Genomic DNA, 25,741 nt, shown 5'->3' with positions numbered 1-25,741 from the left:
ATATATATGTATATATATGATAACACAAATATAAAATGATATAATATGATACACTACAAATGTGAATATGTATGTGTGATTTTATTGCTGTGTAGTATTTCATTATATGAATATTACACCATGATCCTTTATTCATTTTACTGTTGATGTGTTTGGGATGGTTTCAGTTTCTGGTGATTATGACTAAAGCTGCTGTGAATATTCTTGTTGATGTCTTTTGGTGGATATAAAACTACATTTTTTTAGGTATATTCAGGAGAAGAATTGTAGGACCTCCATAGAGCATAGAGAAGTTTAGTTTTAGAAGCTACTGACAAATGTTCTCAAGTGGTTGTACCAATTTATATTCCTGCCTTCAGTGTGTGTGTGTGTGTGTGTGTGTGTGTGTGTGTGTGTGTGTGTGTGTGTGTGTGTTCTAGTTGGTCCACATCCTTCCCCAAATCTGGTATTGTCAACCTTTTAAATTTTAGCCATTCTGGAAGGTATGTAGTGCTATCTCTTCATGATTTTAACTTGCTTTTCCTGAGCATCTTTTTATATGTTTATTGGCTATTTGGATATCCTCTTTTATAAAGTGCCTGTTTAAGTTGTCTTCATTATTTATTTATTTTTTAATTTAATAAATTTATTTATTTATTTATGGCTGTGTTGTGTCTTCGTTGCTGCACATGGGCTTTTCTTTTTAGTTGCAGCGATTGGGGGCTACTCTTCGTTGAGGTGTGCTGGACTCTCCTTAAGGTGGCTTCTCTTGTTGCAGAGCATGGGCTCTAGGTGCATGGGCTTCAGTAGCTGTGGCACACGGGCTCAATTGCTCCGCAGCACGTGGGATCTTCCAGACCTGGACTCAAACCCATGTCCCCTGCATTGGCAGATGGATTCTTAACCACTGCACCACCAGGGAAACCCTGTCTTCACATTTTAAATTTGGATTTATCTGTCTTTTTCTTATTAATTTGTAGAAATTTGTTGTATATCCTAGGATATGAGTCTGTTTCAGTTATTTTTTGCTATCTGAAAAACTACCTTAAATCTCAATGACTTAAAACAAAGTTTTGTTTTGCTCACAATTCTGTGGATGAGGTATTTCATAATCACTTATCTGGGAAGTCTGTACCTGATCCCCAGCTGCGGTGTCTGGGGATGGAGTATTTACTTCCAAGACGGCTTCTTTACTCATTCATCTGAAACCTCTGTCTTCTGATTTTTCCCAGATGGTGATCTGAGGCTGGTGCACTTCTTACATTGCTGCTGTCTTCCTAGAGACAGAAAGCAGAGCTGCCAGATGTGTTAAGAGCTTTTACAAAAACTTGTGCACAGCACCAGTTCTGCCTTATTCTATTGCTCAAAGAGTCACGGGGTTGGGTCAGATTCAGGGAGGTTTGCCAAACAGATTCTGACTCTTTACAGAGCAGCAAGGTCATGTGTCAGATGAGCATGTATGACAGGAGATATTGTGGACATCTTTGAAAAATACAAGTCTTTTCAGGGAAGGCTTTTTGAACAAAGATTAAAACGTGTCTTATTGCATGTGACCAAATCAGCAAATTGTTTGACTATATATCATTGTAACACTTGAAATTACATATATGGAGCCTAATCACTTATACTTGGTCCTCACTGGCTATTTCCTTTCTTCTTCCATTCCTTCCTCCCTCCCTTCCTTCCTCCCTCCCTTCCTTCCTCCCTCCCTTCCTTCTTCCCTCCCTTCCTTCCTTCCTTCCTTCTTTCCCTCTTCCTCTGTTCTGGCTGCTATAACAGAATACCATAGACTGAGTAGTTTATAAATAATAAAAATTTATTTCTCAGTTCAGAAGCTGAAAAGTCCAAGATCAAGGTGTCAGCAGATTCAGTGTCTGGTGAGGGCCTGCTTCTTGGTTTATAGACAGCTGTATTTTTGCTTTGTCCTCACATGGAAGAAAAGGTGAGGGCGCTCTCTGGGCTCTCTTTGATAAGGACACTAGCCCCATTCATTGGGGCTCCTAATCGTCTTTCAAAGGCTCCACCTCCCAATACCATCACATTGAGGGTTAGGATTGCAACATATGAATGTTGGTGGGACATAAATATTCAGTACACTGCTTTTTCTTTTCTTTCTTTGCTTGTTTCCACTGTCCAACTTCTAAAACTCTTATGTACAATTTTTGATAAACTTTCTTGGGAAAGTCCAGAAGCCTAGGGCTAATTGAAAATAAGCATTGCCTCATCATCATTCCCAACCTCAAGCAGCACACTTTTTTCTCAAAAAAAGAAACAGAGAAAGGCTCATTGCCTACATCTATTTTTTAAAGGAATTTTAATCTTTCTTATTCATCTGAGTCATTGCACTATTCCCTTGTTAATTTTGAAATTTTCATGGTTCATTTGGAGGCTAGAAGGTACAAGTAGCTATATAGTCATGGTCTAATTCCAAACTTAAGACTTTTTGGTTGTTATTTACTTTTGAAACTAATACTAAATGCTACCATATGTATTAGAAAAAATGATTTCAATATCAAGATTCATAATTTAGAATAATGGATTGAGGGGAAAATGTCAAGATTTGTATTAGTTTTTTAAGTTTTTCAAATATACTTTATCTCATTAAATGTCATAAAAACCCCATGAAGTTGACATTATTATTATTCTCTTTCATATAAGGAAACAGAATGAATGAGGGTCAGTAACTGGATTCAAGTCACACAGCTAGTAGATGACTATTTAGGTAAATAGCATTTCCGACCCCTTACCTTTTTCACTACACTAAATATTCTGCATTAAAATACAATATGAAACTGCCACTACGATGACAGGAAACTCCATTCTTTTCAGTAAAATTGTGTGACGGAAATTCACATTTGATGACAATAATGATAATAAAACATTGGGTTCTCTATCAAATTCAGTAAGAATTATAATTCAAAGTGTTAATTCTGCAACCCTGAATGTTCCTCAGTCATCAAATAAATATTTAATTATTACCTGATTAAACCAGAAGCCTTAATTGAAAATTACAATGTGTCAAGTCCTATGATCGGCTCTATGAGAACTCAAACGCATCAACCACATTGTCCCTGCTTTCAAAACACATCAATCTAATTGGGGAGACCAGAATATCTGCTCAAAATGATTAAATAATATTTATGTGGCTTCGGTTGAGTGGGAACATGAGGTCAACCATTTTGCAGATCATCAAAATGTGGACAATAGTGAGACTCAGGATAAGAAATGTCTTATCAGTGCTGGACCCATAAATGTTCAAATGTGTCTATGAAAACAATTAATAGTATTGATAATCTTCCAAGACTGAGCTGAATGCCCACTTGGTCACTAAATGTGGATAACTGATTTGATGTCTAGAAGAAGACACAAATTGGAAAGAAGGCCAGTCCTTCCTTTTTAGAGACTGAGAAGTAGAGACATTCTTTATGAAAGGGTGGGGATAAGCATGTTTTCAGGAAAACCTGGGTTAAGGGAAAACCTGGGTTTGATTGGGCATTGAGTTTGCAACGGGTAAAAACTTCATTTAGAGTAAAAAGCATATTCTTTCCTTCTCCATGGGATTGGGTGAGGGGGTGTTCTCTAGGATATGCTTCTCAAACCCATAAGTGAATGAAATGCTGCTGGAGATCTTGTTTAAAGAAAAATTCAGATTCAGGAGATTTGGTGTGGGACCTGAGATTTTGAACTTTTAAAAATTTCCAGTTGCTGTTGGTCCATTCACCACACTTTGAGGAGCAAGACCCTAGGGCACAAAACAGAAACATATGAGGGAAAAGGTTCAGGAAATTCATGTGAGGAAGCAGGTGTAGGTTGTTCTGGAAAGTAGGCACACAGAGACGCGTAGCTGTGTGAGTTTCGTGTGGAATGAAGCATCCAGATGGGAGGTAGGATAGAGAGTATAGGGAACAGCAGGGGTGGATTGGCTGTGAATCTAATGATGTTCAGCTTTGGGGACTCTCACTTGGTAAAGCTGACATAGTAAGACATTTTTAAGCATCATCACTTAAGGCTGCTGTCTCTTTCCATTCTCATGTCTACTCTCTTTCTTGGCTGGTGGTGCCAATGTGACTCTGGGTATTTTGGGGATCTAACTAAAGGGAAATTGAGTCAAAGATACATTTAGTGGCTTGCAGTCACCTCTGTGTATACTTAAGTTATTGCTCGCCATCTCAGTGTAGCAGTGACTTGAAGGAATAATCCTAACTCCCAGGATGCCATCTCACGCAGTAGTGAGGCTAAATGGCGCAGGTGCCGTGTGACGATACGAACTTTCCTAACACCTGGGCGATGGAAGAATGGAGGTAGCAGAGGAGAAACAAGCTTAGAAATGAATGGAACCAGAATCTAGTCTGAGGAAATTTTTTAAATTGTCAACTATAATATTTAATGCTGCATAGTCAGCTCTTAATAACATCCAATTCAAGTGAATTTCTCTCCTATTGGGAATGTTTTCAATAATGTAGCATATAAAATTATGAATGCCTCATACAGTGAAATTATTTTTCATAGTGTACTGTATGCAATCAATAGAAATTATCCTGGTACTGAAAAGTATATTGTGACAATTTTTTCTCATTACATTTAAAGCAGTAATTTATTAAGAAGAGATACATTTTGAATATAAGTAATGAATAGGCTATAATTTTGATAAATAATTAAATTAACAAAGTGGAATGAATCATATGAATTCATTAGAAAAAGAAGTGGATACCCATTATTTTGAAATGAAATACTAACATGGACAAAAGCAACATAAAACTTACACTACAATGGTACAGTGGAAACATCTAGAACAAACTGGTTAAAGATTATCATTAATTAAAAAGTTTTAATGCCATTTACTGACAAAGAAAATTTGAACTTCCACAAAATTTGAGAGTGCACGTGTGAAAAAATATGTTTTTTTCCAAATTTGACAGTCATCTTAAACATTTACATGAAATTAGCAATAACTGTTTAGAAACTGAAAGAAACTTCTCTAAAATATCAATAATAATAAAAAAACACACAGACAAGTTTTGATCCACAATGAGAGAAGAAAGTTTGGCTTATCTTTCTATTCTCTCTCCAGAAAATTATATCACAAAATTATCAATTATTTCTCATACTATTATTATTTTATTATTGTCATATGAAGAGGCATTCAAAGCATATGCAGGCCAAGAACTACAAGACAAAATATAAAGATACATCAGGCAAGTAACAAAAATCTTATAGTTCTGGAGTTTTTGATGTTTACGATATAACAGCTTTGTAATTTATTTTGATTTCTTTTCTCATCTAAATAAATAATCTGGTCCTCAGTTGGGGAGAGAGACTAGAGACGCTGTGGGATTATTTCACATGTAACAGTGGGGAGGGATAAAACATGGAAGGACAGATCCTCTGACAAGCAAAGCAGGGGTGAGCAGGGCTCTGCTCCCATAGTGATGCTTGGATACACACAGAGGCACATATGCTCCCACAGGCACACTAAACCTCGAGGTTCTAAATGAAATATCTACAAGTAGTGCTCAGATTCTCTCTTCTTGAGTTTTAATGCCTTGGGAGATAATAACTGAACAGTTCAGAGCTTACCTTTTGGGTGATAGTTGTGGGATCCTAATTGAGTTCTTATACATTGGCTGTGGGTCCTCGGACAAACTGATTAGCTTTGTAAGGTATCATTTTCCATATTGGTAAAATAGGGATCATAGGGTGGTTTTCATGTCTTCTTGGCTCTCATTGTATTATCTGGGATGCTTGGTATAATCACTCAGTTGTCTCCCGTGGGAAAAGAAACAGAGGAGGTCCTGGGAGAAGGATGAAAGTTCAAAGGCAAGTAGTCTCCCTTTATCTTAGTAATATCTTAGGAAGATTTGTAGTAGGCAGACTTGAAAAAGCAAAAAAACCAAAAAAGTATGTTTGTGTTAAAATTAAATACAGACCCAAGGCTATCAGGTTGAAAACTAGGGGTAACTTTTGAGAAAATAACTCGAAATAATGTAAGATTTTGGGACACTAGCACTAATTATAAATCAGCCATAAATTTACTAGGTAGAATGTAAAAATTAATTATTATATTTTTTTTTGGTCTTTTGAACATGTATTATCTCTACCTATATAGATAGTTCGGACTTTGATTTAAGGTAGGCTTGATCTTGAATTTTAACTCTATTACTCCTAGGCTTCTGTGGTTGATAGGTGATGCACAGATGTGCTTCCCATTTTCTCGAAGCTGGCAATGGTATCAATATCTCTAAGTGAACACTTACTATCCCAGGCACTGTGTTAAGGGCTTGTGATATTATCTCATTTAATAATTATAATAACCCTATTTGGTTGACTCTGCTATTACCACTATTTTATAGATAAGGCATTTAAGGCACAGAAAATCCAGAAACTTGCCCAAGGTTAAAAAATAACTAGCAGGTGAAAGTTAGGATTTGACTGCAGAAATTCTGATTCCAGAACACATACTATAGATCATCTAAAATGGTCACTATTTTAGACTTGGAGGGAAAGAAAGAATATAAAGAAAACAATGTAAGAAAAACAAGAAGGCATATTATTCAGCAACACTTTGTGGCCTCATCCTTAAAACTCTTCACTTGTTGCAAAGGCAGAAAAGACCACTGAAGCCTGGTCTGAACTGGGAATGGCTTCATGAAGGAAGTGACTCAAACTGATGGCTGCGGGAAGAACCAGCATTTAGGTAACCAATTAAAACAACCAGATAACATGATGTGTTACCACTTGTGGAGGCAGACCTCAGTGGTGAAAAGAAACAAAACCTTGCCCTAGCAAATATTTTGACCCAAGTTAGAGAAAGCCAGTAGAAGTAAGCTCAAACAAGACACTGAAGTTTCCTCCTGCCTTAAAAGAAATGGAATGTCCTGATTCAAGTCATAAATCTTGCTAGTGAATGTCTCAAGAGTATTAGCAATAGATTATTGCATGTGCGTATTTAAGGGACAAATGACTATTTCTCCCCTCAATGGAAAGTCATTTCAAAATCATACAGTAAACAACAGAAGAATCTGAGTCAGTTTGTGCCAAATCAAACTTCAAGGACTGTCTCTGCAAAGTTTACCTGGATTTTCCCTGGCAGAAAATCTGTTATTGAAATACGTGGGCCTGGTTGTAGAAGAAGGAGTTAGACCAGTTCTGGGGAAATCGTGACTCATTGTAATTCAGTCCCCATGCGATCTTGGCAGAGATCAAGAACGACTTTACAACAGCTGGGAAATCTGCAGGGGATACCTCTGTGAATGGTCAATGATGAACGGCCTTTGGGACCATGGGGCTTTGATTTAGTTGAAAGGGTTCTAACTGACATAGTATACCTGTGAGTACGGCTCTGTATTTTGGGGAATAGCAACAAATGTTTTTCATTCTTTGGTCCCAGAACATCTAGTTATATTTATTGAGTGGATAACTGAAACAAGATGACCCTGGCATCTCAAAGCATTGTTGAATTTTTGAGATTTTTTTTTTTTTCAAATCACAGGGCCAAACCATCACTTCGTCTTGAGCTCCAAATGAGCTGAGGATAATATTTAGCCTGACATTGATCTTTAAGTATAAAAGCTTAAATTATCTGGGTTCATGTTAACCCTGCAGTCATGCCAAGTGCTGCCACCTTCTTGAGATGCCTTAGGCTCCAATGAGGAGTAATTTCTGTAGCACAGTGGCACAAGTGATGAATGGTTTTGCTTTTTAACTACATGATTGGCCTCCTAAGACTAGAATTTAGAATATAGAATTGTTATTCGTATATGTCTGCCTAGTGATAGCTTCATAAAGGTGTGGTCCTTGACTCAAAGAATTTTGGGACCTTAGAATTTAAGTCCAATTTTTTCCATGCTATTTCTCTCTACATAGGGTGATAGTTGAAATATTTAACAACTAGGATGGCTAGACAATGACCAATGAGAAAAAAAAAGCATTTGTTTGTTGAATGACAACACTACTTATTTCATAAAGGTAAGGGCAGATTAAATGAGGAGGCATTTGCAGTATCTAGATGATAGTAGGTACTCAATATATACACAATACATGTTTATTAATTTATTTGATTTCATCATGTCACTGTATTCTTTCTCAATGTGTATTCCTATCTATTGCTGAATTTTCAGTAAATTCTCTCTCTCCCTCTGTCTCTCTCTTTTTGGGGGGATTTCAATAAACTGGTTTATGGTTTCAATAAACTGACATCCAGGGCCTTCCTTGGTGGCACAGTGGTTAAGAATCCACCTACCAATGCAGGGGACACGGGTTTGAGCCCTGGTCTGGGAAGATCTCACATGCTGCAGAGCAACTAAGCCCATGTGCCACAACTACTGAGCCTGCAAGCCACAACTACTGAAGCCTGCACACTCTAGGGCCTGTGCTCTGCAACAAGAGAAGCCACTGCAATGAGAAGCCTGCGCAACACAACGAACAGTAGCCCCCACTAGCTGCAACTAAGGAAAGCCCTTGTGAAGCAACAAAGACACAATGCAGCCAAAAATAAAAATAAATAATTAAAAAGAAAAACTGACATCCATTCTTTTAAGCTGCTACTTGTAAATACCTATAGCATAGATTTTATCACTCAGTCAACTAACGTTAAACTCTTACTCTTTGCTCTAGTATTTTCTAGACTTTGTGAAAAATAAAATAATTAGCTATAGTGATGTCCAAAGTAAAACTTAAATGTATAGTTGGTGTAACACTTTCTAAACTATGTACTGCAGAATATTAGTGGGTTTTCAAGGTGTTCATGGGCCAATAAATTGAAGATACTCTGGTTAAACATTTTTTTTTAAATTATAGGACTTCACTGACCTTTTAATATCTCATGACTGCTGTGAAAATTTAAAGGCAACCTTAAAATTATATCATGCAGTGTTTCTCAAACTGATGTGACCTTGGGACACTTATTTTTATTAGAATACTTACTCACACTTATTAGGACACTAGTATTCCACAGAACTGATTCTGCGAAATGATTTAAGGGCTGAGAATCAAAAACACCTAGGCACTCACCATTTATCTGCCACCAGGCAACTATATGAAATTAGACAAGTTGCTTAAACTTTTCTGTGCTTCTATTTTCCCAACTTTTAAATGGTAGTGATAAGACCAATACTACCATCATCTAACTACCATATAGAAAAGGAAATAGGAAGACAAATGTGAAAGTAATTTTGAAAAGTCTCATTGGTATACAATTGCATACCCTTGTAAGTCAACTAGAAGAAAATAATGAAAGACAATTTATAGAATCATATTGGAAACTACTTAATTGTGTGATACTGTTGGATCATTTCCTGTGATGATCATGAAAATCTTACAAACATTGCTTTTCATTAAAAATTGAAAACAATAGCTATAAATTGTCAATCAAGGATAATAATGATTCTAAATTTATCAAAGTCTGAATACAAATGGCTCTGTTTTCTGCACTATTACTCTAGCGACTTGATAGAAAGCCTTCGGAAGCAGATGGCTCATAGTTGCCAAATAGTTTCACATGAGATTGTACTCATGAAGAAACAAGCAGCATGATGTAATTTTTGGACTGTCTTCATAAAACAAAGTTAATGTGTTTCACTTAATTCCCAATACATGTTCAATTACACGATTTTTTTCTATCAAAAGATATGTAATAGTTTAAAAATTCTTTTTAGAATCATCAAATAAGACCAAAATAATTATGCATCAGTCCTTTGATATGTATGTGGAAACATGTATTGGACGAACAGTTTCAGGAGAACAGAAATTTCTCTTTTAGTATGTCACAGGGAAAGTGGTTATTTTTGTTATCATGGGTTGAATGATTCCCAAAGACATTACTGGTGTTTTGACTTGGGTTTTTTATTGACTTTGTGGTTTTCATAGAATGCTGTCACAGCCAACAAGGAAAACCAGTATAAAGATGGTGTACTGTCCCCCAAAAAGTGCAAAAAAGGAAAGGACACAAAGAAGGCTAATGGGAAGGGTCAGGGATGCTCAGTGACTAAAATGAATGTGATGAGAGTTGGCAATTCAGCCTTGTCCTTCTGTGCTACAAAAGGCAATGCTAGTCTGTGAGAAGTCGGAATGCTGCATTCAGGTTTAAGATGTGTTAGATAAGAATCTTTGCTTTCTCACTTTCAAGCTGTATGATTTGGTGGCAAGTTACATGGTGCTTAAACCCTAGTTTTCTCTCCTGTATTATGGGGATATTATTATTTACCTCAGAGGTTGAAAGAAGTGTTCAATAAAAAACCAAATCTATAACAGTGACTGGTATATAGTAGGCACTCAATATGCATTTCAGAACATGAGTTGTGAAGAGAAACCCTTTCACCAATTGATGGTAGCAATATTCCCATTATTTCTAACAGTCACTTTATATGTACCATTTTAATGAGAAACCAGCCCCTTTGAAGTCCCTGGGAACAACAGAAAAAGAATATAGGAGAGCAGTGCTTACTATGGATACTCCAAACACTTCCCTTGCACATGTGGGACCTTCAGATTGGATCTGGAAACTCTCTATGAGGGTTCTTCTACCTTTGAAGACCACCCAGAAGCTCCAGCTGGAGAACACTGTGGCTCATTTTCCCTGGATTAGGAGCCAAGAGGAACCTATTACACATCTGCTCTGGTCTCTGGCCTGAATACCCAGTCTCTTTATAGTATAGCTCTAAGAAATGGACCCAAAGTCTGAGCCACATGTTTTGAAGATTATCTTTGTGAGCTTTCTCCTGACTCTAGGCAGGGATTCCTGGCCCTCTTAAATGTATCTGAATCACTTTCTTAAATTCTGTTTACAAGCAATGTCTCCTGAAATATTTTTCATTAAATTGACCAACCCAGAAATGAATATGTGCTTTCATAGTGTGAAAAGAATTCCCCAAATCTTTGCTATTTGACACATTAAAGATTCTACCCTTTGACACAAGTTTGTATTCAGTAAACTACTATTCCACTGGTTTACTGAAGACAGTAACACCTCAGAGATAATAGTCAGATGGCAGTCTCATGCAATAACTCACATTCAGACGACTATGAAGTGCTACAGATCTGAGTTCAAATTGTAGATTCACTAGTTACTATTTCTATGATACTGAACAAGACACTTGACTTCTCTCAGTGTCACTTTTTTTTTTTTAAGTTTTTGGCTGCACCCCATGGCATGTGGGATCTTAGTTCCCTAACCAGGGATTGAACCCACGCCTCCTGCATTGGAAGGCAGAGTCTTAACCACTGGACCATCGGGGAAGTCCCAATGTCACTTTCCTAATCAGTAGCACGAAGATAATAGTGTCTGTCATAGGACTGTTGTGAAATTTAAATGAGAAAATACATAGAGAGTGTAAAGCATAATGCCTTGGTCATAGTAAGTCTTCAATCCTTGTTACCTATTCTTATAATAATTATATTTTAATTTGCCTGTCATATCAGTAAAACAAAGGATGTTGCAGCCACCAAGCCATCACATAACAGCCGCCCAAACAGTGAACCCTGAAAGAACTCAGGATGGAGACAAACAAGCTGCTCACTGCCGAGCCTTCAGCCACTGAAGTCACTCCCAACTGTGCGCCCTGAGGGGATTCAGATATGGCCCCAGAGAGATGAGGTGCATTTCAAAGGAATGATTTCAGTGAACCCAGTCTCTTGCATCTTCCCACACATAGAAAAGCACTAAATTCCTTAACTTGAGATATCTGGTTTTCTTTAATTAACAGTAACTTTTTGATGTTCAGACTACCTGGTCTTTGTTGCAAAACCCCTATATTTACTGGATCCCCTGCCCCCGCCACCTTGCCTCTTTGGAGCAGTCTCTCAGAGTTATCTGAGATGCTATGTTCCAGGCTTGAAGTCCTCAGAATGTCTGCCAAATAAAACATAATTCTGAAAAAAAATTATATTTTTATTAAAAATAAAACATAGGGAGATAGTCAAATATAAAGTTGCTTTTTGATCAATTGAATTAGGGAAAGAAGAAGGTGCAGTGTAAACTAGAAAGCAACTAATAAAGAATTTATTTTGGGAAAATAGATTCAGTTTTGGAAAAGAATTCAGAAGATGCAAATTAGTATATAATGGGAAGTAGCCAGCTATTTCCCCAAAGAGTTTTCTACTTTTCCTTTGTATCACCAATACATGAAAAAAAAAATTTCTAAGTAGAGGATAGTTTTTTAACTCAGCAGTTAGATGTATTTTGCTAACCAAATTATATCAAAGATAGTGTAGATTTGCATTTTGTTGTACTTTTTAGGTTAAGAATAACTTCAGTGACTTTTTAGAATCCTTTTTTCTTGCATTTATGTACAAGATTTTTTAAAAATTCTTTGTTATTTCTCATGACTAAAGAAAATTATACTTTCTACTGTTGAAATGTGGGAAGTGAAATGAGGTGGCTATTTTACTTTTTCTAGATTTATTGAATTTGCTAACATAATCAGAAAACCTTTAACTCAGTTTCTTATTTAGTAGATTTCTTTCAAAATATGAGGAGTCTGAAGTTAAATTTTGGTCTAGTGCTAAACTGAAAATACCTGTTAGTGCAGCTGAAATGCCACTTTTATAAACTTTGTTCTTTATTGCAACTGAAAATGACAAATTCAATAAAACTTGTTAGATTTTCTCATAGTTTCTTTCTTCAAACCCCACCATTATTTATTTAATTAAATGTAAAAGTTCATAAATAACAATATAATACTTTCAAGTTTTCCATGGTTAAGCTACGCTGTAGATACATTATCCCATAATCACAGTTCATGAATCTCTAATTATATAATGCCTATGGTTAGTGGAATGGAGACTAAAACAATTTTTTACAATACAGTTTAGAAATAGAATGATTTCATAGACATTTAGTGTTGCAATATATCTAAGGATAAAGAAAGCTATTTGGATATTATGTACTGAAAATAAGACCTTGCCTAATATATTTGGATTACTGGAAATTAACTTTTCTGTACCTAATTTGCTTTAATCTTCCAGTTTGCTGTATTTGGATAGAGCTACAATTAAGTTTCTAATTTTGCTGAAACTGCTCTTGTTTGACAATCACAGTCACCTCAGACCAACTTAGACCAATGTTAAATCCATAGGCTTTAGTTTAGCTTTATTTTAATTAATTAATTTATTTATTTATTTTTGTCTACATCGGGTCTTCATTGCTGTGCACGGTCTTTCTCTAGTTGTGGCGAGCAGGGGTTATTCTTCATTGCAGTGCGTGGGTTTTTCATTGTGGTGGCCTCTCTTGTTGTGGAGCACGGGCTCTAGGCACACGAGCTTCAGTAGTTGTGGCATGTGGGCTCAGTATTTGTGGCTCGCTGGCTCTAGAGAACAGTCTCAGTAGTTGTGGCATGCAAGCTCAGTTGCTCCATGGCATGTGGGGTCTTCCCTGACCAGGGATTGAACCCATGTCCCCTGCTTTGGCAGGCAGTTTCTTAACCACTTCACCACCAGGGAAGTCCCAACAAGCTTTAGTTTTAATTCTATATTTTGTGAAAAATATAACACCTAATCTGGATGTATAGTAAAGGTGTCCTTCCTTTTTTGCCCTGCTTTCTTCACCATACTCATATTCAATGTGAAGAGAACTTTGGGAATTCAAGATTAAAAAGATAAGACCTTCTTTATATCTAATTTCATAGGTTTATTTATAGAAAATAATCAGTGGGTCATGTAGTCCTATATATAATGCTATCCCTATAATAGAAAGTGTTTAAATTATAATTGATGTCATTTTAAAGAGTTCTAAGAGTAGTTTACCTTATTATCAATTGGCACAACCTCTTTTAAAAGCAATTTGACCTATGTATTAGGAGTCACAAAACTGCATCTTATGGGACAACAGTTTTTCAGTCTTCTAGAAATGTATACCCTATGTAAGAGGACATGATACTTGCTCCAATATATCTACTGTGGCATTATCTACATTAAAAAAACTTGAAAAACAATAAAATTTTGAACTGTAGAGTGATTTAGGTGACCCATATTCTTCAATTTGATGAACTATAAAGTCACTAAACACGTAATCACAAAAATTATTACAATACCTGTATCTATGACAAAACGTTTAATGTTTGATATGTAATCAAAAAGGTATTTATTCATGTTCATAACTATGAAACTATTCATAAAAAGAGTACAATAAGGAAGCTGAAGACAGTTATAGTTCAAGGTATGAATTATAGGTAGTTTTCCTTCCTTCCTTCCTTCCTTCCTTCCTTTTTTCCTTCTTTCCTTCCTTCATTATTTCCTTTTGTACTATTAAATGTTATTTGTAAAATACATAATAATTAGGAGAAAAAAGAATGTATTGTACTATCTCTCCTCAAAATATCTGTATTAGCAAAAAGAAAAACTTTCCTTTATATCTACACATGAAGTGGATAATTGATTCACTTTATAATATCAGACAGTAGCAATCTTTCACCTAAAATATTGAATATTGATCTAAATATACAAATATATTTGTTTAAATTATTCATATATTTGCGTGCATTTTTCATGCCAGTATCTCTGGATAAAACAAGGAAGCAATTAGGCAACTGTGTACTATTCTGAATAAGCAATTGATCAGGCAAACATTCTAAATTAACTGTTTCAAAGTCTACATAAAACCCAATTAAACTGAATAATACAGTAAATCCAATTAACAAATTAGTCTCAGGGAAGATAATCATATTTAAAATAGATATGTATTTTCCAGACCAATCAGAATGTTTTCCATCTAAGGACTATTGAAAAATATTTTGAAGGCTAGTTTCCAAACATCTGTAGCATGTTTTTTGTTAAAATCTCCTAATTCTCTATGGCTATTCTCTATATTTTATAATCTTGTAAGAAATCCCTAATTTAGCAGCAGGATATTACTGGAGGTCTTTTATTTTAGGGGAGCCAAAGACCTGCATTTTAAACCCAGTCTGGCACACGCTCTCTCACTGACCCTGGGCAATATGACAAGTCTCTCTGGAACTTGGGTTCTTCAACCGTGAAATTAAAGACATAGTCTATAATCTCCCTGTTTAGGGTACCAGTATTCATTAATAGGGCTCCAAAAATAAAGGCCTTATTTGGATCTGCTTTTTTCCCATGGTTGAAATAGATGATTAGCTATTTAGTTCACAGAAAGGACTCTGGAACAAACAGTATTTCTCCTTATAGTCTTAGGGACTAAAAGTTCCTTAAGGACATCAGCTGATCAAAGCATATCATTTTCTGAAAGGATTCATTAGTTAATTAGAATTTTAGCAGGTATGAGTTCTCTGATTAAGCTATTTCCCCTCTTTGTCCCCTAGGATAAGTTTGGGACCCTGAAGTCTCCAATATATTTTGATGGTAAATAGAGACCCAGGATATGAGGCATTGACAGGCTGGTGACAGGCCTAGTGATGTTTGGGGAAATGGAATTTAATAAGAAATGTTATTGAAAAGAAGTGGAAACGGCAAGATAATCCAGTTCTTTCAAAATTTTGCATGCTACTAACTTTTCCAGTCTACCAGAAAAGTCAGCAAGGGTGTCTGGTACTTTTGAGGGAAAGCCTCTGAGCAGATCAGATTAAGAAAAGTGAACTAGGAATTTTGCAAACACTAAGCTCATCACAGTGACCTTCAAAGCAAGAAAGTTACACTTACCTTAATTAGATAAATTATTTGTCTCCAAATTAAAGTCACATCATTCTGTCTCTGTTTTTCATTTTCAGCCCAAGTTAATATATCTCTTTGAACTCTCTTGAATACATTTTATTTTCAAATTGCATGAAATTGTGTTGAAGAAACTTCCCACTACATGCTTTCTTCCAACTGGCTTCCTTGTAAAGCAAACAGCCTATTTTACCTTAAATGACTGTAATAGTAAATGCCTGGTTGACTTTGAAGTCCAGCCAGCTTGTATGAGAAGGTAGCAATTATCCTCAAACCGAAAAGGGGTCTTACTGTTTTCTTTTCTTAACCCTCCATGGATAAAGTATTTACGAACCATTGATAGAAATCTTAGATTATTTTCAATCTTTCTTGCTTTGCCAAACATATTCACATTATAGTATTAACCAGGCATTCAGGAATCAGGGAACTCATTAAACTTTTAGGATTTAATTCTCTCCATTTATGTTTTCATTTCCTATCCATCATCTACGACTAATTTCTAAATTCACCTATAAACCAGACAGGAAAGCAAACTGAAAACTGGAGTTTCTGTTCACTGGAAAAGTTTTCCCAAGAAAATATGACTTGCCTTTAATTACTCCAGCATTGCTATTATTTAACTTTTTTTTGGGAAAAAAAAATCTCAGTAAGGTAAAATCCCATCACCCAAAAGCTGTTTTGCTTAAATACAAGTGTCAATGTTAAATTGGTCTATTATAGTTTATTGGCTTTCCATAATGGTTGATTTGAGTAATTCAGCAAGGATTTTTCCCCCTAAATTACATTATATATGAAGTTTCTAAAATTTACCAGTTGGTTATATCCTAAGTTTCTTTTTATACATACAACCAACTCAACTAATAATTTACACTGGAGAAAATGAATAGCAATGGACTGTTAAAGCTAAGAATAACATGCAACTGTTTAAAGGATAAAATTTTATAGAAAGCAATTTATATTAAGTTTATAAAGGGCAATTTCAAAACTCTATTATAAAATAATTCCATTTTTGTAAATAACATACGTACAAAACATTTGAATAGTAAGATTAAAGTGGTTTTAATTTTGGTTTTGTATTCTAAAATGTCCGCGTTACAAATGCATCTGTTTTGTAATAAAATAATTTAAATTTTCTTTTAAAAGCTAAGTAAGGTCATTACAATGGTTGTGAATTTTTTCAGCTATTTTATATTTCGTTATATATAGTATAGTCTTAAATAAATTAAGCAAATAGATCAAGGAGCAAAAATAGTAATTTTTATATATAAACCAAAATAGTATTTATTATTTCTGTAACTTCCTAGAATGCACATTTGCATTTATTTCTCTATATTTTTTTCTTACGCTTTAAACATTTCAAATTCTTCACACGTGTGTTTGACATCAATACCTTTATCACCACCAGGAAAGGCTAAATGATCAACAGTGCTGGTCTTTTGACTATGTGAATGATGTTTCCCCTTAGACTTCTATTTAAATGAATTAAGTTGTAGCTCTACATAAGTTTGGCCAAATGTTTTCCCCACTGATCATGATCAAGATGGCTATCCCCACAGGTATGTGTCTTAGGGAAACAATCTTCTCAGAACAGATCTTTCTTCTACTGATGAAGCTTTAATCAAGTCATTGTCATTTCATGTACTCCTATCTCATGAAATTCTTGTGTCAACTAACTTGGTTTCATACTTCTTTTCAAATGAGTGTTGCATTTGAATTTCAATGAAAATGTATTCCTTTTTTTAAAAAAAAACATGTTTTATTTGGAAATAATTTCAAACTTGTAGAAATGTTTCAAGAATAAAAATAATACCTTGAATATCCAAATGCCCTTTACCTAAATTCACCTATGTTAACATTTTGCCCCATTTGCTTTATCATTTTCTTTCTCTTTTCCCCCATATGAGCCTAGGCTGCATATGTCATGTCCATTTACTCTTACATACTTTAGTGTATATTTCATAAGGATAAAAATAATCCCTTACATAGCCACAGAATAGTTATCAACTTCAGTAAATTTAACTTTGATATACTGCTTTTTTATCTATAGTATGAATTTCAATTTTGTTAATTAGCTCAAAAATGATCTTCATATACACTGATTTGTGGTATCTCAGTGTTAGGACATTGACCCTCATTCATTGAGGAAAATTATCATAAATACAATCAGATGAAACTTTCCATGATATCTACAATGAAGATGTTGTCCACTGTATTTTAAGGTGTTTCCTTTATGAGCATCCATAGCAGAAACTTGAGTCGAGTCTTACCACCAGAAATAGATGTGTGCCTCTTGAATACCTGTGGTCATTGAGCATACTTTCATGTTTACTTTGGCTATCAAGAAATCTAAAGCCAGAATGAGGTGGCAATTCTTCAAGAATGCATGGTGGGGGGGCAGAGTCAAGATGGCATACTAGGAGTACGCGGAATTCGCGTCTCGTCACGACTATGTCACCTGCCAGGCACCGGTGGGGAACCACGGACACCTAAGGGGATGGGAAGAACCCCCAGTGACTGGGTAGAATGTGGGGCATGGAGGGAGTGAGGAGGGAGGAGAAGTGGAGGCGGGAAGGGCCTGGCGCCCCTGAGGGGCGGCTGAGGGAGGGGAAAGGATCCCACGCCCGAAGGGGGAAATCAGGGAACCATTGGGAGGGCAGAGAATCAAAAGAGAGTGTGGCCAGGTTTCCCCTGCCCACTTGGACCCCCAGTACCTGTTGAGATCCCAGGCCTGACCCTCTGCCCACCTAGGCCCCTCCAGCTGCGCAGGCCCTGAGGGAGTGGGAGGGAGGGAAGGGGGAGCAAAAGTAAAGTCCAGACATCCAGGACAGGCACTCCTGAGGGGTGGCTAAGGGAGGGAAGGAGTTCCTACACTCAGCGGGACACACCCACAGTTAGGGGTCCGATGGCAACGGGGGAGATCCTGGGGGAGATGGTGGGGGAGGGGCGGGAAGGAACGGAAGGGAACAGGACCAGTGCTTTCCCTGTCCACTTAGGCACTGTGGAGACTGCTGGGCTCCCAGGCCTAACCTTCTGCCCTTGGAGCCTCCGTCCTGTTGTGCAGAGCCCAAGCCCCACCGCTATACCCCACCCAGAGCACTACCTCTACATTCGGAGACCTGCTCTGTGACCCCCTCCAATAAAATGGGCCTAAACCCCACCCACACACCCTCACTCAGGGCCCTAACTCCAATCTCTGGAACTCCACATTCCAGAGGCCCTCCTTTCGATGTGCTGCTTCTTCCCTTCCACGCAGGTCCTAAGCAGAGGCTGCGCCCCATGCTCAAATGTCAGCCCCCACCCGAATAGCCAAAACAATCTTGAGAATGAAAAATGGACTGGAGGAATCAGGCTCCTGGACTTCAGACTATACTAAAAAACTACAGTAATCAAGACAGTATGGTACTGGCACTAAAACAGAAATATAGATCAATGGAACAGGATAGAAAGCCCAGAGATAAACCCACAAACACAAGGTCACCTTATCTTTGATAAAGGAGGCAAGAATATACAATGGAGAAAAGACAGCCTCTTCAATAAGTGGTGCTGGGAAAACTGGACAGCTACATGTAAAAGAATGAAATTAGAACACTCCCCAATACCATACACAAAAATAAACTCAAAATGGATTAAAGACCTAAATGTAAGGCCAGACACCATCAAACTCTTAGAGGAAAACATAGGCAGAACACTCTATGACATAATCACAACAAGATCTTTTTTGACCCACCTCCTAGAGAAATGGAAAAAAAAATAAACAAATGGGACCTAATGAAACTTCAAAGCTTTTGCACAGCAAAGGAAACCATAAACAAGATGAAAAGACAATCCTCCTAATGGGAGAAAATATTTACAAATGAAGCAACTGACAAAGGATTAATCTCCAAAATTTACAAGCAGCTCATGCAGGTCAATATCAAAAAAACAAACAATCCAATCCAAAAATGGGCAGAAGACCTAAATAGACATTTCTCCAAAGAAGATATACAGATTGCCAACAAACACATGAAAGGATGATCAACATCACTAATCATTAGAGAAATGCAAATCAAAACTACAATGAGTTATTACTTCACACCAGTCAGAATGGCCATCATCAAAATATCTACAAACAATGAATGCTGGAGAGGGTATGGAGAAAAGGGAACCCTCTTGTACTATTGGTGGGAATGTAAATTGATTCAGCCACTATGGAGAACAGTATGGAGGTTCCTTAAAAAACTAAAAATAGAACTACCAAACGATCCAGCAATACCCTGAGAAAACCATAATTCAAAAAGAGTCACGTGCCACAATGTTCACTGCAGCTCTATTTGCATTAGCCAGGACATGGAAGCAACCTGAGTGTCCATTGACAGATGAATGGATAAAGAAGATGTGGCACATATATACAATGGAATATTAGCCATAAAAAGAGATGAAATTGAATTATTTGTAGTGAGGTGGATGGACCTAGAGACCATCATACAGAATGAAGTAAGTCAAAAAGAGAAAAACAAATACCGTATGCTGACACATATATATGGAATCTAAAAAAAACCCCAAATGGTTCTGATGAACCGAGAGGCAGGACAGGAATAAAGATGCAGACATAGAAAATGGACTTGAGGACACGGGGAGGGGGAAGAATAAGCTGGGACGAAGTAAGAAAGTGGCATGGACATATATACACTACCAAATGTAAAATAGATAGCTAATGGGAAGCAGCTGCATAGCACAGGGAGATCAGCTTGGTGTTTTGTGTCCATCTAGAGGGGTGGGATAGGGAGGGTAGGAGGGGGACACAAGAGGGAGGAGATATGGAGGTATATGTTTAGTTGATTCACTTTGTTATACAGCGGCAACTAACACACCATTGTAAAGCAATTATATTCCAATAAAAATGTTAAAAAGAAAAGAAAAAAGGAAAAGAAAAGAAAAGAAAGAAAAAGAAAGGCTGCTTTAATTCCTTCCAGATCAAAGGCCAGGTATAAATAAACCAATAAATGGAATGAATACATATATACATTCATACATACATCCATAATGGACAAAAAAATCATATATATCTATATAGATATAGGTATAGATATAGATATATAATGTTGTGATTAAAAACAAATAAAAAGCCTCCAACCATATGTCTGTGGGTAGCATCTCCTCACATGCCCCTTTTTCTTACCCGGCTTCTTATATTTTCAGCAGAGAATCAGGCACTGAAATCATATCCTCTCAGAAGGCTATCCCTCTGATCCTGTTACCAATCTCAGAATTCCTAGCATCTATGCAGAGTCTAATCATGGCAGAGCATGACAGATCATGGCCAACTTCACCAAGACACGTACAGGTGACACTTAGAAGTAAAGGCATATCAAATCCCCTGGATAGCTTGATAGTAAAGAAGGTTTTGTAGCTTTCATGCTGCTAGATTTAATCCATTTTCATATTCCAGACCCCTTTTGGTTCCTGGCCTCATTCATATCCTAAGCTGCTCCAGGAAGGCTGAAGTCACACATGTGAGCCAACTTCAGGAACAGGAGAAGGCTTTCAGTCTTCCATAACAATGGCTTTTTTTCTCCTTTTTTATTTTGAAAACCTTTTTGGTCAAAACCCTAAATGGAGCTGATTCAATTCAGAACACTTTGGCAGTAAAAAACCAGAGACTGCTGGGTCGGATATAAAAATGTGATATTTAGAGAACATTTTCTTGAGATTTCTTTTTTTAAAAACTCATCTTCTTACAAGTCAGGGTGTTGTTTCATGTGTGGGAAGCCCCATGCCAACCTATACCGAGTTGTCTCTACTAGGCAGCACAGGGACTTTGAATGGTTTCATTGATCCCTCACTTGGAAATGTATTTGTTTGTTTAGAAAATACAGCTACACACATGACCTTGCCTGATCTTCACAGTAACCCAGTGAGATAATAACAACATGGATTATGATGTTTATTTTATAGATGAGGAAATTGTGGCCCAGTGAGTTTAAAGCTGTCCAAGATCAGAAAAAATCTGCCTGCGTTCTATTTGTTCTATTGCAAACCCCAAACCAAACTTACCACTTACCCTTTTCACTGGTGGCATACCCATGCTTTCAGTCTTCCAGGATAAATAGCTTAGATTAATCTTCAATTTTTCCTTCTCTGGAACTTCTACACTCTGTGAAGAAGCCAAGCTCTGTTGTCTTTGGTCCGAAATGTCCTTGCCATCTGTTCCTTCCTTCTGTCACTTCATCACCCTCTGACTGCTATTGCTATGTTACCGTGGACCTAAATTCTAGTAACCATTTTCCAACTGGTCAGCCTGCTACCAGCTTCTTTCTGATTCTATACAAATCTGTTACCAGAGTACCCTGTCTCTCTAACATATATAAACAATCATGATCCTTCCTGCTTTAGAATCTACAGTAGATTTATACTGCAAGTGAAAAGTTCAGATTGCTCAAGCTGTGAAGTAGAGCTCTCAACGGTATTACCAACTTCATTTATAATTTCATTTTCTACTACAATATGCACTCCCAACTTGTAACTTGTATTACAGCTGTCGACTGAAAAAAAATGCACAGCCTAAAAGTTGAGAATTATGTTTTATTCAGTGGACATCCTGAGGACTTAAGCCTGGGACACAGCCTCTTAGATAGCTTTGAGGGACTGTTACAATGAGGTAAGGGAGGGGCCAGAATATGTAGTTTTTTGCACAATAAATAAACAAACAAACAAAAAACCTGAGGTAGTTGGAACATCAAAACATTACTGTTAATTAAAGAAAACCAGACATCTCAAGTTAATGAATTTAGCCCTTTTCTGTGTATGGAAAGATGCAAGAATCTAGACTTACTGAAATCATTCCTTTGATATGCACCTTAACTATCTAGGGACAATATCCTGTTTTTCTCCATCCTGAATCCCCACAGGATGCATAGCTGGGGGCGGCTGCAGTGGCTGGTGGCTTGATGGCCACAACATCCTTTGTTCAATGATATGGTAAGTGGCTTTCTTCATGCACGCAGCCACCATGTTCTACTTGTTATTCTCCAAAAGCACTATTCATTCTTCAGCTTCTGGGTCTTTACTCAAGCTACTCACGCCATTCTCAAAACTCATCCTTAAGAATTTAGCTCAAACATTCCTCCTGCATGGAAAGCTCTTTTACTTCTCCAGCTGGAATTCGTCTCCTTCTTCCACATACTCCCATGACTTTTGGTTCAACTTCTATTCTAACATACTGGAATTCAATATTTTAATACTTATTTCTGTGTGTCTGTCTTCTATACCAGACTCTAAATTCTGCAAGGGCAAGGGTCAATTCTTTTCTCTTTGTCATTCCCTACATCTATTTCATTAGATTTCTATTTCATCTATTACATTAGTAAGCATCCAATCAATGTTTGCCAAGTTAAATTACTTGAGGGCCTCAGGACTTTGGGTTAAGGTATTATCTCCATTTTTATTAAAATGAGGATGTCACCTGAACATAGCAACACATTGACCAAGTACATCCATTTTTCTCTAACTATGGTTAAGTTTTCAGAACAACAAAAGGCAGAGCAATGTTCTTTTTTTATTGAGGTATAGTTGACTTAAAAATATAATATTAGTTTCAGGCATACAACAAAATGATTTGATATTTTTATATATTATACTCCATATAAAGTTATTATAAAACATTGCCTATATTCCTTGTGCTGTATATTACGTCCTTATAACTTATTTATTTTATACTTAGTAGTTTGTACCTCTTAATCCCTTTCACCTACCTTGCCCCTCTCTCTGCCCCTCTCTCCACCAGTAACCGCTCATTTGTTCTCAATGTTCTGAGAGGCTGGGAGAGGAAAGAGGTAAATTAGAAATAGGAAGGTTTTGTACCCATAGTATTTTTACATACGTCAGTATGAAGGAAGGTGGCTACTAAAGGGATACACAAGCTTACAGGGAAAACCTGATGGGCAGTAAAAGTGTAGAAGGTAAGGAAAGAAGGAAGCTAGAATTTTAGTAAGTGCCAATCCTGAACCCAGAGACTTCATCATAGGTTTATCTTTAACCCTCCCTCACATTAGCCACACAAAAAATCTTCTTATGCCAACTATTAACTTATTTAAAAATACACAGATTGAGACTCAAAGAGGTTTAGTGAATTCGAACCCACATACATCTGATTCTAAAGCCTATTGTGTTCTCTGCCATGTTGACTTGGATAAGATGGATGTTTGGGGGGTATAGAGGGGATTAATAGAGGTGCTAAAAAAGATACAAATGGGGGATGAATGATCAGATGTTAATGGGAAATTTCTTTTTTATGATTTTGCCTCTGGTTTATTTATTTGAAGAACAAAGGGAAATATATTCTGGCAGGAAAAACAGACTTCAAATCAGATTTCAAGCTCATGTCTCATTTAGCTTCTGCCCTTCTCATTGCCAGTTGTACATTCTGCAGTTTGTCCTGCATCTGGGGAAAAAGCGGGGAGATGGACATGGGGAGAGAGCTGGCTTTTTATATAATCTCTTTTATGGAATGAAGCATGGTATGAAAGCTGGTCTTGCATCTTTTAGACCATAAATCAGAGAGGGGCATGCTGTCTTCGCAAAAACCAGTAGCAATGTGCTAAGTGTTTATTGCCAAAAGCAATAGCATCATGACAGCAGATAATTATGAACAGTAAGTACCAGTGAGCACTACTGGGAAGAGATAGCTCAGAGAAGAAGGGAGCAGGGGCTCTGACTGAAGCCAGTCTGATTCCCAAACCCTTGCTTCCGATCCACACTTAAGCTCAATACACTTTTTTTCCTTAAAGAGCAAGGGGTTTGTCTGGAGTGAAAGAAACCCTTGAGAACCATCTGGAACCAGGAATGAAATGATGATCAAGGGTGATCAGGAGGGTTTGTTGTTGTTATTGTTTTTCAATGCTAAGCCCAAAGCACCTTTATGCCCCCAAACCTGTAAAAAGTGTTGGTATTCCAGTATGGATTCCTGAATACCCTGTTATTTAGGATATTTCACGCAATTTTCGCTCGTGGTGTTCAGTGGACACATTTTATGAGGTGCGATAGCTGGATCTTTCTGTCACTTTCTCTTGGTCTGGAGTTGACTTATGAATGAGGGCAATTCAACCTCTACAGCATGGTTGGGAGGAAAAAAAATAAATCTAATGAATTCAGGCTGTGAGGGAAAAACCTGCTCTGGGTCTGTCTTTCATGGGGAAGGAAGAAGAAAGGAGGCAGTCAGGCTGTTACCTGGCAGTGTCTGGAAGCAGGGTGTCGTCTGGACGTAGGGTTTCCTGCTGGAATTAAAGAGGCCCTCTGTTACATAAGCCCTGGCTGGCCTTGCTCTGTAGGCAAAGACACTGTCTGAAGGCCACACCGCAGTCCTGCTCTGAGGAGCCTTTGCCCTGGCACTTCAAGACTTTGTTCATCTCAACAAAACACCCCTATTTATAAGGCTTTGTTTTATCTGAACCTGTGCGCTGCTGTGAGCAAATTTCTCCAAGAGTTAATGACGCATAGCTACTATAAGAATATTGTGTTGACCTAGCCTCATCAGGGGTTTCACTCTTCTAGCAAGTGAACGGCCTGAATAACTCATGACTAACCACTTGATCTTCAGGAAAAAAAATTATTCAGGGAGGATCAAGATCTTTCCTTAAAAGCAATACCTATTTCCTTCTTATTACACTTTTGACTGTAACACTACACTTTCCTTGATGACCTGAGATCATAATTAAATATATTGATTTATTGCATTTATTGCATGGTGTGATATGATTTGTTTAGGCAGAGGTGGGAGGCAAAATATTTAACAGTGGTACATAGTGGAACTAACCAATTAGAATAGGTGCTGGCCATGAATAACCCATGTGGTCTAATTAGTGAGCCCTTGGAGATGATCACCCCTGTTCTTAGGGGGTCAGTGCCTTCAAACTAAGTACCCCTAGCCAACTGGCTTTTATCAAGTATCTACTTTACTTTTTTTTTTTTTTTTGGCTAATTTAATCCTCAAATGACATGATATAGGTAAAATCATTTACATTTTACTTAGGAAAAAGGGTTCAGAAAGGCTAAGCAACTTGCTTAACGTCACACCACAAGTAAGAGGCAAAGCCAACATTTGAATACTGCTTATTTGTCTGACACCAATGTCATCTACAACAGACCATCTCATTCATTCCTCTTGTCCCTA

The sequence above is a fragment of the Leucopleurus acutus genome (assembly GCF_964270905.1).
Source record: "Leucopleurus acutus genome assembly, chromosome: 8".
Lineage (NCBI taxonomy): Eukaryota > Metazoa > Chordata > Mammalia > Artiodactyla > Delphinidae > Leucopleurus > Leucopleurus acutus.
This window is presented reverse-complemented; position numbering follows the sequence as displayed.